Below are 13,382 nucleotides of genomic sequence, written 5' to 3'. Positions count from 1 at the left end.
AGAAGACATATAAACTATTCTAATTGTTTTGGGGGTAGTAATGCTCATACACTAGGGACCTTCATACCATCTCTTTAAGGAGAGAAACGTTCTTCTTTAGTAATCCTCAGGAATCTATCCAAAATGAAGAGCATGGATTTAGACTTTTAGCCAGAAATCAGATTAACTAGGTAAAACTGGCATTAGCAGAAGACACTTGAATAACAGCAAACTGCGACAGATTTATACAGAAATTTAATGTGTCTTTAAAAGGACTTGGGGAGGAAGAACAATTATGTCATAAGAGTCTAACTTCTATGAACTGTGTCCTGGTGTTCTTGCGCTCAGGAGTCCAGGTGAACAGGAAGTATAATTTCCAGAAGGCAAGGGACTTTTTTTGCCAAAATATTTTAAACTTAATTATTAAAAGATATTTTTAATGAAAAACATTTATTCTATCAAAACAAGACTACCTGATGAAGAAAGTTTCAGAAAACCTCATTAAGGCATAACAACATATTAATAAAAGTGCTTTATGTTAACCGACCTAGATTATGTTTTTCATTGGGTTACATGGATCATCAAATTTCCTGAAATAACTGTTTGATTAAATGAGAAAGTGAGGGCTTCCCTGGTGGCACAGTGGTTGAGTCCGCCTGCCGACGCAGGGGACACGGGTTCGTGCCCCGGTCCGGGAAGATCCCACATGCCGCGGAGCGGCTGGGCCCGTGAGCCATGGCCGCTGAGCCTGCGCGTCCGGAGCCTGTGCCCCGCAGTGGGAGAAGCCACAGCAGTGAGAGGCCCGCATACCGCAAAAAAAAAAAAAGGGGGGGACTTCCCTGGTGGCACAGTGGATAAGACTCTGCACTCCCAATGCAGGTTGCGGGTTCTATCCCTGGTTGGGGAACTAGATTCCCCATGCATGCCACAACCAAGAGTTCACATGCCACAACTAAGGAGACTGTATGCCACAACTAAGGAGCCCGCCTGCCACAACTAAGACCCAGAGCAACCAAACAAATAGTTCAAAAAGGTCTTAAGATCTAACCGAGCACTACTTCTATATTACTGCTACTTGTATAGTCATTTAAAAATTAAATATAAGTAGCTCACTTCCAAATGAAGCTGGTTAATAAGCTGAAATACTCAATACAATTAAATTTAGGTGTGAAATTTAACACTGCATTGTCATCTCAAGATAAATGTTATGAGCTCCAAATAAGCTTAAAAGAAGAAAGAAAATCAATGAAGAGATTCTGGTAACCGATATTTCACTTCCTTCTACCATATGCTGCCTGGTTAATCCGAGCAATTTTTTGTTGTTATTGCCAACACCCTCCCAAAGCAGAGGATGAAGAAAAGGTTTCAACCAGTGGTTCTCAAATGTTGGTACACAAATAAATCAACTGAGAAGCTTGCTAAAATGCTACTGCCCATGCCCCACCCACACCTCTCTGACGTGTTTTTACTAGTTCCCCAGATAATTCTTGGTACACACCTAAATTTCAGAACTACTTGAAACTGGTTAACTTCAAGATTTCACCCAAATCTCCAATACATAGCTTTTTTCCTTTTGGGTGAACATTCCACATTAAACATGGAAAAGAAAAAACAGCCAAAACAGTAACAATAATAATGCACACTAGCTATGTGCCAGTGTGATATGTGCTTTCCACGTATTAAGTGTCTAATCCAGTCCTCACAAGAACCACACCAGGTAAGTAGTATTGTAGCCCCCATTTTACTAACTGAAGCCCAGAGAAACTAAGTAAGCTGACCCAGGTAATAAGTGGCAAAACCAGGATCCCCTCACCTCTGCCTGTCCTCTTACCCTGGAGGTGGACAAGCAAGCACTTATGCACAAATGCAGCTCTGGAACCTGGGGGCTGGAACACAGAGGCTCAACCTGAGGGGCCAGTAGCTGGGCAAGCACTAACGCCCCATCCCCCCAACTCCCACCGCACCCATCCCTCGCTCACCAAGCCCTTCCACCTACATGGTGTGCCGTGACATACTGAGGGCACGTCGCAAGTCTACCTGCACTCTTCCCACATGAGTATCTACAGCCACATGCTAAGGACGACAAGGGATCCAATCCCAGCTCCACCAAGTACTGGCTGGGAGCTTGAGCGAGTTTAACATCCCTGTGCCTCTCTCTCCTAAGACACGAGAGTCTTAATGCCAAGTGCACTGAAGTGACACAGTGATTTTTTTTTTAATGCCTTCTATTTATTTATTTTTGGCTGCGTTGGGTCTTCGTTGCTGCACGCGGGCTACTCTTCGTTGTGGTGCGCGGGCTTCTCGTTGCGGTGGCTTCTCTTGTTGCGGAGCACGGGTTCTAGGTGCGCCGGCTTCAGCAGTTGTGGTACAGGGGCTCAGTAGTTGTGGCTTGCGGGCTCTAGAGGGCAGGCTCAGTAGTTGTGGCGCACGGGCTTAGTTGCTCCGCGGCATGTGGGATCTTCCCGGACCAGGGCTCGATCCCGTGTCCCCTGCATTGGCAGGCAGATTCCCAACCACTGCGCCACCAGGGAAGTCTGACATAGTGATTAACTGAGCTAATGTACATAAAGTACTTGCTTGACATAGTACCTGACACACAGCAAGAGCTCAATAGACAACAGCGGCTACTAAAATTATACTTTGCCAACCCACTCTCTTACGAAAGCCAACCTATCAGTCCTGGGTCCCATTTACTTTCTCTCAGCCTTACTTCCTGAAACTGTGATAAAAGATGGAACATATTCTTACTTATCAGGAAGCAATTGGTAACAGTGCTGTAACTCAGTGGACTAAAGGCCAGGAGTGGAATATTTTAGAGCAAATGAGGCTTTTAGTAGCCCTCAAATTGTACCACTTTGACAACTATTTCCCAACTTTAGGGTCAGCCCTGTTAATCACATACTAGAATGATGAGTCTATAATTAACTTAACTCAAAACAACAATAAAATGTCACTCAGTACAAGGACTTGGTTTTATCACCTTATCGTAGGCACTCAAAACAGTGCCTGGCCCGTGACAGACACTCGAATATTTGTGAAATGAATGAAGGCATGAAGGTACCCACAGAGACGCACCTCAGCTCGTTAGCGAGTCTCTACAAATGCAAGCATAGTAATCAGATCAATTTCAACGTGCCAAATAATAAAACTTATTTTCAAAATTCCTCTAGAATACTTTTCTCCTTTTTTAAAACTAATTGTTGGCTTTCCCTTAAAAACACTGCTACTAGAAAAGTTAATTAGCAACCTCGACTCCATTAATCTATTAACAATGTTAAAGTAGTTCCATAATACTACATCATGCTCATCTTCTACCTTACATTAAAAAAAAAGAAGAAAGTGTAACTACGTATTTAATAATTATCACTTTAGTTATCCTGACTATTCAGAATTTCCTGAACCATCTGAATTAAGTCCATAAAATGAAATAAGTCATTGCTGAGAGGTTAACCCTTACTAAATCTAGGAGTTAGAGATCTGGGGGAGGGAGGGATCTATGGGAACACACAGATAGCAGTTCCATTCTCAGTGATGCTTCCAAGCAGCCTCACATGTGACCTTGAACAAAGTACTTATTTTTTTTGTCTCCATTTTCTCATGTGCAGAATAAGAACAGATTTACCACATCTACTTCATCAAGTTGTTCTAGGACCAAATGTACATAAAATGATTTCCAAAAGAGTGAAGTGTCATTCATGTGGGGTGCTAACTTCTGACATAAACAGCTTCAGGTTTTAAATGGATGTTTCTGTTTCTCTTTCTTTTCACATCTGTCCTACTCCTGTTTCCTAGATCCAAAGATCTGCCAGAACAGGGAAGAACCAGCTCCCGTCAACAGCTATATTTTAAACACAATGAACCATCAATAAATATTTGTTGGAAAAGATGCTCATCCACATATAACGACATTTTTCAATTCTGTGATATATAATACCCTACCTTGTAAAGGTTAAGCAGCAGGTTACCTTCAAATAAAATAACAAGTGACATAAGGTACATAAAAGATGCCTGTGGTTTCGCCAGGACCACCACCTTGCTTTGTGCACATTACTCAGCAGGCATGTGAGTATCACCTAAGGAACGTGCTTCAGTATTTTGCTTTCACTGGAAGAGACACGCTTTATAAATAGAAAAGGACTTCCCCTCTCTTCAACACTAGCAAGGTTTCTAAAGATGCCAGATCCGTTCTTCTGGCTTTACTTCCCATACTTCAGTACTCACAGGGCGAACTTTTGCTGGACTTGTGGTCATTTCTCAAACCACTGTGTCATTCTTACACTACTCAATGAGAAAAAAAAGCTTATTTTTGAAAACCATATACTTATATTTTAAGATTATTAACAGTCCACTAAATCTGTCAAATAAAAGCATAACTGTTTTAAATGTAGAACATCCTGGTTCCTCTGAACATTATATAATGCCTCAAAAACAGAATTAAGCTTATTTCACTTTAGTTAGTTCTTGATTATCTATACACACACACACACACACACACACACGAAAGCAGATGTGATACAGATCATCCATTAATAATTTACATTAAGCCCTTGGATGATGGTTTTGCATTTACAGTTGAATATGAGTATCCTTCCTAATAGTTCAAAACAAAGACACACCCGTAACAGAAGTCACTCAGCCTTCCTACCATTTTTCTGTTCATTTACCCAACTACATTCTACTGCTGAAATGACTCCTCATGTGCTACAAAAGATGGACTTTGTGTGCTCACTTTGTTCTCTGGGTCTATTACAGCTCAAGGGACATTCCTGAAATAAACACAGGACATTAAAAAAAAAAAAACTGTCCTGATCTAACAGGTCACAATTTAATCATAATCTGAAAACCACTGTTCCCCTTAGTATTACACAGTTAATTACGTAATATTTAAAAGGCAGCTACTGCATTTATAGGCAATAACCTATCTCATTTTTAAGTTCTACCCTAACAAGGTACATTATATTATTCACTTTAGCTACAGTGAAAACCAGTGTTACATTACAGCCTAATTCTAGTTCCTACAGCTCATCAAAATTAAAAGTGCACAATATGTATAATATTCTGGAATTGACCCCAGCAATGATAAAGCAACATCATATCACTGCTCAAGGCTGTCTACTTAAGAATGAAGAAACAGACACAGAATTCAAAATTAGTTCCGAGCCCCATTCCTGGCCTTTCTTAATGTCACTCCTCTGTACCTTGTTCAAACCTCCAGTTACATTCTTTAACACAATACCAGTTCTGCAGGTTTACCAGAATAGTCTACCAATTGCACTGAGATCAAGGCAACCTGCTCTGGTGGAAAGGACTGAGGTTTTATGGTCAGAAGACTTGGGTGTGAATCCAGACTCTCCCTGGAGCTACATGGCCTCATGACCTTGAGCAAATATTCAATTCTCTGAGCCTAAATTTCCTCATGTGTAAAAAGGACAAGACCACCAACCTTGAAAATTATTTTGCCGATCAAGTTCCTCAGTTAGTGTTCTGATTATGGCAGATGCCTAATAAATGGGTGACGATCTTATCCTACTAAAGGGCCAGTCACATTACTACCAAATATCTCATTGTAAGGATCAAAATTAAACTGTATGAGATTTATTACACTTGTCATACTTTTTTCAATCTTTTACTTAAAATGTTTTAATATATAGAAATAAAAAATTCACAAAGGTTAAACATCTTTATAAAGCTGACATTTTACATAACAGACATGGAGGTTCAATTATCAGCAGACTGAAAATCAATTGTTTTTTTTTAATGTCTGGGGTGCTTATATTTATTCAAACCTCACATAGTCAAATTTTTTAAAAATTTTAGTTGTATCTTTAGAACCCTGAGACAGCCCGTTGTCTAAACAATGGGCTACATAATACACCACAGTCTCCAGGCAAGGTCACAACAGGATGAAAAAAGAGACTTCAGCTTCTCTCAGATTTCCTGACCACTGTTATTTTAAAACTTGATCACACAAACAGAGAAAAAAATCCATTTCAGATGAGTTTCATGGGTTATGATTTATGATACTTTTAAGACCCTGCATGAATTTACATTAAATATTGCAATAGCTTATTACATTTTTCTCGTCCATGTATCCAGGCACTCATGAAGAATATATGTATAGTATATATACTTTTAAATATTACATACATAGTGAGTTTTTAATCATAATCTTTTCTTAAAGTTGCTTATCACTTCCATTACTCCCTTTTAAAATTAGTTTTTGAAAACGAAAATGTAACTTAAAAAGCCAACAATTAAACAGCATGTCACACAGAACATACAAATGCAACAGGCAAACCTGAATAAGACTAAAATAACTTCTGTTTATCACTATGCAAGTAATTCTGCACAACTGAAAATACTCTAAATGAGATGGATATTTAAAAGTCAACGAGTTACTTTAAAAGGCTGCTTTGTTTCAAGCTCCGGCTATAAACCAATTTGTGGTGCTTCTAAAATTAATAGTAAAAGACACCAAGGTAATTTTTTCACTAAACAATTTCCGATGCAAACCACAACCCAAGACATCTAAGTTTAGTTAATTTGTACAGAAATGTCCTTTTGCTGCCAACCTTTGTACCATGACCATTACCAGCCCAAGTTCAAGATTCACATTTTATGGTGTGAACAGTGCTCAGCTAAATCTTAAGAATATTAATCTTTTAAACTCTCAAACCCTGACGACATTTAACTATATTGCATCCACACCGCCAGAGCATAACAAGGAAAACTTTTATCTACCATGTACAGCAGCCTATTAAATTGGGGCAGTGTTCCTAGCTCCTTATATCTGTAGATTAGGATTTAGCATTCCTCCACTACAAACTTCACCCCAGATAAAATGTAACACGTTTTCTAAAGCTGTATGGAAATATTTCTGACACGGATGTTCTAGTAATAACCCTATCAAACTATTTTCTTACCCCAGAGTTTGAGCATTTTAATCGTTTTAAAGAGTTCTGGAAATTAAAAAATGTAAAAATCTCTTGTTCAGTAGCAGATGTATAAATTAACGTACCCAAAGCACTAGACCAATTAAAGACTAAAAATACGGCTTTATACAGTCCCAACCTGGGCTCCTACAAGATTAAACTAATTGGGACAGCAGTTGATCCTCACATCCCAGAACAAAAAGCACTATTCCTGCACTGAATTTTAAGCCTGTTTACGAAAGAGAAAACTATCACGGGGCGTCCAGGTCAGAGCTGGACACCTGAGGGCTCAGCTTCTACCTGGGAGCCAGAGAAGATACACGAAGGCATCCTGCTGGTAACTGACTCTTGAAAGGAGACTCTCATTGTCCTGTGGAAATGAGACCCACCCTGCGCTACCGGGAGCCGCCGCCGCCCGGGCCCACTCATCACCTGCTTCACCCGCGGCGTCCCCGGGAGATGAACCAAGCCGGCTCGTCTGCCCCGGGCGGCGGGAGGAGGCCCCGAAACAAGGCCAGGCTGGGGGTGCGAGGCTCCGGGAAGCGGGGCCCCGGCGCCGACGCCCCACCGCGGGCGTCCCGGGGCACTCACCGGTGCGGACGCGAGGGCAGGTGCGCGGCGGCGGGGCTACCTGTCGCCGGTGAGGCGGGGGCGGGGGGGGGTGGATGCGGAGGGCGAGGAGAGAGGGCGACGACGCGGACCAGCACCGGGACGGGGCGGCGGCGGCGGTGACCAGTCTCCGGCTCGCTTCCTGCTCGGACAGATCCCGGGTCCGTCTCCGCCCGCCGGCCGGCAACCAGCCGAGTCCCCAGCCCCGCCGCGCGCACGTCACGGCTACGGAGCGCCCGAGGGGGCGGGGGCGCCGCGGTCCGGCGGGCGGGGCGCGGGCGCGCCGGGAGGGGGCGCTCGACGCGGGGCCGCCCCGCCCGTCCTCGCGCCGACCCACGGCGCCGAGCCTCCGGGACCGGGAGGGCGTGCGGCGGCGCGGGGAGGGGCCGTCCCGGGCCTGGCCCACAGCCGTCGTTCCGGCCCCCCGCGAAACGGCCTCCTTCGTGGGGGTTATTCCTCCCGGCGCCTGCAGCGCACCCCCGTGGACTGCGTGCGGGCAGCGTGAACCGGCCGCCGCGGGAATCCGTTCCGGGAGGGGGAATGTTGTTCGGGCAGGGGGCGAGGCGGCGTCGTTGCGGAGGGAGGGAGCAGGCGCCCCGGGCTGGGCTGCCCTAGCAGAGTAGTAACCTCCCTGTTCCGCCTTTGGGAGCGGGGGTGGGGGGCGGTGGCTGGGTGGGTCTGAGCGGGAAATTTGGCATTTCTTCGGCCCTCCCGCCGCCGCCGTATATACTGATTAGAGCCCAGATCTTCTCTTGTCATTTAAGTTTTACTGTTTTTATAAGGGACATACCTGTGAGTCATATTTGAAAGTGAAATATGATGAAAACATATACTGCCTTTACGACAAAAAGAAGCTTCTCTTAAGAAAATGAAATGGTGATTGACTAGAAATGCTAAAAGTCTCCGCTGAAAAAAGCTAGCCGCACCTACACAGGAAAATTACCCTGAGAACATTACCCCGGAAACATTCCAAGCAGCAACGGGAAAACTTCAGGAAATCTACAAGATTCTGATAGGGGACAAGTTTCAGTTATTCAGATGTTCCACAGTTCTCTCGGAGGAAAAGCTAAGTTATGATGAAGTATTTTAGCAGACAGTTAAAACGATAAAATATTAAGAATAAAGTAGGGAAATAAAAAAGAGGAAGAGAAAGCAAGAAAGGAAATAATTTACAGCAATCTCAGAAACGTAATTCCAGATTACCGGGAGGTAAATCTTAAGTATATAAAACTAGATTTCAAAACGGATCGGAAAAAAAAAAATAAGAACGAGGAGAGGATTTCAATTCACTGCTTTGACTTCATTTCGGATTTAAGATTAAACGGCTTGGTCAGACCAATAGAAACCCATACAGCTTATTGTGAGCAACGACTTGTGATTTTTTTTTCTCTCTCTCTCTCTCTCCTTCCTCCTCCACTTCCAATTCATTACTGAGACTCTGCTTCTAGCTCCCCATCTGTCTGATGTATCCAGTTCATAGCAACTACTGTCTTGCTTCAGGCCACCATCATTTCATGTCTCGCATACCGCTATAGCCGCCTAGCCAATTTCCCAGGCTGCAATCTTGTCCCCTCCTAATCCAGTGTCTACAATACCTTCAGATTTATATTTTATAAAATGAAAGCCTGATTGTCTACTCCTCTCTTTAAACTCTTACAGTGGCACTCCACTATCCTTAGTATAAAGTCCAAACTCCTTAAGATGTCTTACATGATCCTTCAGCCTTTTTTGTTTGGCTAGCACAGTGGAGATCTCTTTTGTTTTTTTCTTTTCATTGAAGTTGAATGCCTTTTCATTGTTCCCCAGTTCATTACCATTCTAAACTCCATAAAGCTGTCCTAAACCAGGCTTCCTCACACAGTGTTACCTCTCTTGGGAATCACTGGCACTTTTAGACCACTGGTCTTAGCCCTGCTTACCTGTCCAATTTCACTTCCACCCACTGCCGTATTCCATTTCTTGTACTTCACATTCAAGCCATTCTGAAGGGCTTGCTCTCCAGAACAGACAGCTATGCTATTTATTACATTGGAGTGTCGCCAGGCTAGATCCAATTAATCCTTCAGAACAAAGCCTATGGGTCCCCTCCAAGAAGTTTTCCCTAAGCCCCTTATTCCAAACCTTAGGTGTGATTTGGTGCGCTTTCCCATCTCTCTCTTAGCACCCGTTGCACGTATATCTTCCAACACTTATCTCACTGTCTCTATTTTAGTGTACTTACAAGTACCTCCCACCTGGACTGTAAGCTCCCTGAGGGCAGGGTAGGGGACTCGTTTGTCTTTGTGTCCCTAGTGCCAAGCATGGTGGCTTTCACATCTCATTTGAACAGTGCCTACCATTATTGTTATTGAATAAATGGTATAGCTGGATGAACAAACAGCAGGAGAATAGACAACTCTAGGAAACTGCATCCATGTCATTAAGCATGGTGGATATAACTGTATCATATCTGCTGCCAAAACTCATCTTAACAATTTATTCCATATTTATGTTTGTAAGCTTTTCAACTTTGCTCTCACCCACTAAATATTTGTAAGACTCTTTCCCCATTCTCCTTGCGCTAGCCCATGGGTTCCTAAACCGAGATCCACGGACCTCCTATCATAGGTGGGGGCTCCAAGAGCTCCCTCAGAAATCATATGCAAAATTTCATGATCTGGTTCCTTCATTTTTACAGGAGTCAATATCGTGGGTATTTAAAGTCTCTCTCCACCTTCCCTGGCTGATACCCATTTTAATAGCTTCAGCTTGCATCTTTGTTGCCAACTCCTAAAGTAAGGCAGGCTGAAACCCACACAGGAACTCACTCTCTTTCCTCTCCCAGCTGCCTCAAGTGATTCCCTTGCCAATCGAGTCTATTACAATCGTGGCGTTACCATCCACTCATCTCAAAAAGTTGTGGTCTTTTAAGTTACCCCGGACTCCTTCCCTTTCTCACCCCTAGTGGTGGAGGCACTGAATTCAGTTCATTCTATGTCACACATCATTTCTAAGCTGTTGTCTTACTCTCCACCTTCCCCGAGAACAGGCCATCATCTTCCCTTGTCTGAACTGTTGACATTGCCTCTGCTCACTCTCGTCCTTTAAAGGGTTACCCCACCCCCAGATCTGACTATGTCATCGACTATGTCATCCCCTTCACCAAGTCCTGGTGACTTTCAGATCAGTTAAAACTCATTTAGATGGTATACAGAATCCTGCACAATCCTGAGCCCACCCTACTCATAGGAATTCAAACACGCCAAGCCCTTTCATGATGCTCCTCCCGATATTCAGAGCCCAGTCTGACTATTTTCTCTGTCCTGACTCGGGCAGAATTGGTTTTTCTTCTCCCTGTTTTCCAGAGCACCCACTTCATAGGTACCTATACTGTAGCACTTATTAACTGGTATTATAATGATGTTTTTATATTTGTTTCTCACTGTAACAGCTCTCCAGAAGGTTGAGCTTTTTGATGAGAAATTGTGTCCTATTACTTTTCTATCCCTAGAGATTAGCACATTGCCCGCCTCATTGGATTAATACTAATAATAGTGCCGACACTGATCGAGTGCCTCCTGCGTGCCAGCACCGCACCACAGGTCATCCCACTAAACCTTCACAGCCCTGTGAGGTCATACGATGAGCACTGGCTTTGTGCCTGCCTAATTTCTGACCTCCCATCCCATGTGTGGAGAAGCCTTAATTTTGAGTCTTGGTGGGAACAGGGCCCACTTCACAGTTTGGCCAAAGTCCTTCTCCCCACTCTCTGGCAACTAGGGTGTAGTCATGGCATGGGACCCAGGTTAAGTCAATTGGATGCCCTCACCTGAAACCTGGAATCTGCATAAAGCGATGCAAAGATGCAGAGATAATCCCCAGTGGTGTGGATCATTGTGGCGACCGGGTTCTGGTTGTGACGGTGCCAACAGTGATAGGCCTGCCCATTTTACACACTGAGTTCACCATCCCTGGGGATTCTGTGAGCTACATGATTTTCTTCCAGTACATTCTTTTTCTGGATAAGTTAGCCAGAGTTTATTTCTATTGCCTTCAACAAAGAACCCTAATTGATACAGAAAATTCTGTCATTATCCCCCTCTTACAAAAGAGGAATGAGTAGGTGTTCAAGTGTTTATTTAATGAATAAATGAGATATTTACATTATAGCTTCTAAAAGAAGTTTTGATCATTTCTTTAGTTATTAGCAAGTTTGCACTAATGGTAATCATCTGGAATTTATAGGGAAATAAAGTACAGAGAATAAGCAGGTCCCTGAAAAGATAGTCTTATGATTTTTTTCCTTAGGGTATATTTTAGCCCATCCTCAGACACCATCAACATCCATATCTCCCATACTTTATCAGGAAAAACTAATGCTTAATGTAATCACTATAAAAGCATAGACCATTTCTTTAAAAAAATTAAATGATGTTTTAAACATCATTCCTGAACTTACTCTCTAGAAAGAAAGTAGGCTAATATATCTTAGAAATATTTTCTATATAAAGGGCAAAAAGTAAAGCTGAAATGTCATTTATCAATAGATGCTTTAAAAAAAAAAATTCCTTAACCAGATCAACACACATTTCATCGTTCTAGCTCCCGGAAATTTCTGTAACTATAGTTTTTCTCTCATTTAAACTTCCAGCTAGTTTTTCCTGAATTGTCATAGTGGCATTATCATTAAAACTGAAACCATAGCACAAGTCTAACCAAAGATCATCACCTCAAACACTTTAATGAACTGTCAAATGTCTTAAAAATAATATTTCATCTAATTTGCCATATCCTGTGATCTCCAGCTCGAGTGGGGTAGTTTGAAGAAAGGCAGAGGAGAGTCGATTTTTTTTTTTTCCAGACTTCATTGGGTCAAATGTAACCTAACCAACTTGTAGAAATTTTTTTTTTTAATGAGTGAACGCCATTCTGGAGGTGCAGTTTTATATTAAAACTTACTTAACACGAGGTGAATAACGTGAAGAGGAGCCAGGGTCCAGGCCTGTGACCTGTAAAGACAGTTAATCTTACTGAGACTCAATTTACTCATCAATAAAATAGCAATGATAATGATACCTCCTCCTCAGGGAAAGGACTGAATAAGATAATACAAAAATGAAAGCATTTTGCAAACTAAAAGGTTTGCAAACAGCATAATACCAATCCGAAGTACAGATCATGTAAACAATAATAAATGTAAGAATACATTCCCATATAATCTTGAACTTGTTACATGCTAGAAAAGTTTGAAATATATTTGAGCAAGAAAAACGTAAATCTTTAAAAATAAAACCAATGCTAAAATTTATTTGAAATTAGCTTTGTATTAAATTTAGAAATTAGTATAAGTCAGTTATGGAGTTTCTTTTAGGTCCAGTTTTGCTGAAATCTGAATGTTAAAAAAATCCATAAATATGTATATAAAACAGATAACTTCTAAAAATTTTCCCATTCTACAGAAGTCTTCCTGCTATAGCTATATGACTTCCAGGAATATAATGAGAAAAGTAGTTGATTTATCTATTTTTGTTGCATATTATGAATAACTGATTACAGTTGCATTTATGGATATTATTTAATTTAAAAAACAAAATGTACAGTTTAAAGAAGGTTTGAGAAAATATAAAAACAAGCTTGAATTAAATTTTGAGAAAGGAAACCATAAATATATATTTGTTAAAGTATTCAGTGACACAATTCAGAAAGGTCAGTTCTCCACAGCCTACATAAATAGTCCAGAAAAATACACCAAAAAATTAATGGCGTTTAAAATCTTCAAGATTGTATTTTTACATATTAATCCCAATTTGATTACAAGTTAATCATTTTCAATGACTTATTGAGCCTTATTTAGATGTTAATATCATAAATATGTTTCAGCCC

At 41.7% G+C, this 13,382-nt stretch overlaps 1 protein-coding gene across 1 annotated transcript in view; it reads right to left on the bottom strand.

Moving 5' to 3' along the window:
- The window catches only part of MYO6 (myosin VI), a 151,824-nt gene extending 144,091 nt beyond the window's left edge, over window positions 1-7,733 (bottom strand). The window contains exon 1 of the mRNA XM_060114874.1: window positions 7,503-7,733. The gene's annotated coding sequence lies outside the window, so the exon portion shown is untranslated. The remainder of the gene's footprint in view (window positions 1-7,502) is intronic.
- Window positions 7,734-13,382: the final 5,649 nt, after the last annotated feature.

The sequence above is a fragment of the Mesoplodon densirostris genome, chromosome 12 (genome assembly GCF_025265405.1).
Source record: "Mesoplodon densirostris isolate mMesDen1 chromosome 12, mMesDen1 primary haplotype, whole genome shotgun sequence".
Classification (NCBI taxonomy): Eukaryota; Metazoa; Chordata; class Mammalia; order Artiodactyla; family Ziphiidae; genus Mesoplodon; species Mesoplodon densirostris.
Note: the sequence above shows the minus strand (reverse complement) of the source record. Positions and strands in the feature narration are given on the sequence as shown.